Source organism: Chenopodium quinoa, unplaced genomic scaffold, assembly GCF_001683475.1.
Source record: "Chenopodium quinoa cultivar QQ74 unplaced genomic scaffold, ASM168347v1, whole genome shotgun sequence".
NCBI lineage: Eukaryota > Viridiplantae > Streptophyta > Magnoliopsida > Caryophyllales > Amaranthaceae > Chenopodium > Chenopodium quinoa.
In genome coordinates this window covers 429,919-432,551 of record NW_018745054.1, presented here as the reverse complement: position 1 = coordinate 432,551, position 2,633 = coordinate 429,919, and positions in this window count along the sequence as shown.

Genomic DNA, 2,633 nt, shown 5'->3' with positions numbered 1-2,633 from the left:
CAGTGAGAAATACCCATTTACTTTTCGTCCGTTTACCCATCCGGAATCATACTAACTTGATCTTCGGAGGCGGAACTCCACTCAGCTGGAGTTTCGTGGTTTTGCAGGTACAGAAGTCAGGCGCTCATACCCAGTATTATAACTTTCCCGAGGGACTAAAAACTCTCGAAACATTTGGCGCCGTCTGTGGGGAAAGTACTGTTGAGATGGCATCTGATGTTGTACCGAATGCAGAGGGCAGCCGGCCTACGGCTGACCCTGAGGTCCACAGGGACCATGAAAGTGGCAGTGGTGACGACTACAATGTCGAAACCTACATGGCCCCAGACGGGTCATTCCGTTCTAGGCGCACCCGTTCCAAGGAAACAAGGGAATGGGGCCACGATAAAGTTGGTCCAAGCAACCCAGGCGGCAAGCCTGTGGGACAACCCCAGGCGGCGGAGGGTGCTGCCCCCGTCACCAGAGACGAGCTCATGAAGTTCATGACAAGTTTCAAAGGGGAAATAAAGGACATTATCAAGAAGTCAACTGGCTCAAACAAGGGTTAGTCGGCGAAGAAGCCTTCTCCCTCCGGGAAGAAGCAAATCAAAGACCGGGTGCCTACTCCGCACCCCAAACCCAAGAGGATGGATGGGCCCCTGATCGACCTCTCAAAACTTCGTTCCCTTGAATCAGGGAAAAGGAAGGCCATCCGGCATACACAGTTGGATGGGTCAAAGAAGACTTTCTCTGATGCCCGAATGTTCATCCAGGAGAAGAGAAGTCAGAGCATGTCTCACTCGGCCTCCACGTCGACCTACTCAGACATTTTCCAAAATGCTTCAATGAAGCATTCGGAGACGCAGCAAGGGAGTCAGTCACGCGGCGTGTCCGCACGTACTGGCCCTCACGTGATCCAGCAGGCTCCGTATGTGCCCCAACAACAATACGCCCCGTATGGATCCAGCAGGCTCTGATTCATGCAGTCGGCTCCCTTCGGGGGTCAGGCGGCATACCAGGTCCAGCCTATGGATTGGCAGCTCCGGCTGCTTAACCTTAGGGAACAGCCTTCGTCTTTCTCCGGGGAAATAACCGAGGCGGCACAGCCGGCCAAGGTTAAAAATGTGTTGGTCGGTACCTACGACGGTACCACTAACCCGGAAGACCACCTTATGACATACACCAACCTCATGTACCTACAGGGGTTGGATGACGCCGCCTGGTGCAGATGCTTCCCGGCTACTTTGAAGGGCATAGCCCAACGATGGTTTGGCAACTTGCCGGCTGGATGCATCAATAACTTTAAGATGCTTGCATACCTGTTCGCGTCCAACTTCTCAATGAACATCCCTGCCAAAAAGACAAGTTTCGACCTAGGGGCTATCAAGCAGGGTGACAAGGAGGGACTTCGGTCCTATGTCAGGCGGTTCAATCTGATGAGAATTCAGATTCAGGGGCTGTCTAACGAAGTTGCATATACAGACTTCTTTAAGGGTCTGAAGGATGGGTCAACTTTCAAATTTGACCTGGTCCGAAAGAGGGTAGCTACCCTCCAGGAGACGCTGATGGAGGCTGAGGCCTATATACAGGCAACTGAACTCTACGCCATCAAGCACCCGTCGGAACCCAAGTGGTCCGACAGGAGTGATAGTCGGCCTACTCAGCCGGCCAAGAAGGAAGAGAAGAAGAGAAAAGAAGTCTGGGTGGCAAATCGCACTGGTCAGCCGTCCCAGAAGAAACAAAGAAAGTTGGAACCGTACGTCCCCAAGTACGAGTTCAACAAAGACAGCTCCTCCATCCTCATAGAGATAAGAGACCGGTTGACCATTGAGAAACCGGCTGCAACGAAGAGCTCTGTCAAGAACAGATACAAGAGCAAATACTGTCAGTTCCATGAGGATGTCGGCCACGACACCAGTGGTTGCTATAGCCTTAGGTGGCTATTGGACCGTCTAGCTGACGAGGGAGACTTGAAATCCTAACTGGTGAAGTCCAAGGGCAACCCCAAATCAGGCAGTGGACAACCGTCCAAAAAACCGGCTGCGAGCTCTGAAACTGATGAAGAGCACATCTTCACCATCGCAGGCGGCTTCGCAGGCGGAGGTCCTACCATCCGGGGCACCAAGGTTAACATCCGAAAGCTGTCCAACCTAGAGGATGAGGGTCAGGCGTCGAAAGACACCTTCCCTGAGGTCTTCATCTCTGAGAAGGATCGGGGCATGGTCAGGCGGCCTCACGATGACCCCATTGTCATCGAATGCAAGGTTTCTGATTAGGGGATTTTTCCCACCAATTACCATCTGACAAGTGGACCAATCAGGTTCCGCCATGCGTCTGTCACATGGGCCAATAGGAGCCTGCCACGTGTCAAGCAATGATCCGTCCACTATGGACCAATTACGACACGACACGTGTCCTTCCCATGACACCTGGGATAACTGGTCACCAAGGCCCAACTTCTGAGGGAAGCCCAATCAGCCCAAGGTTAACCTAAACCTAGATTGGCACGTTTCCCGTGGTTATAAATACCTCCCTTAATCCTCATTAAGAGAGGGAAGGCAGATTACACACATTAAACTCTCTCACCTAGAGAGACCCAATCACTTTAATTTCCGCATTAATTACTCCTTAATCAAGTACTAACTTGACCGTCG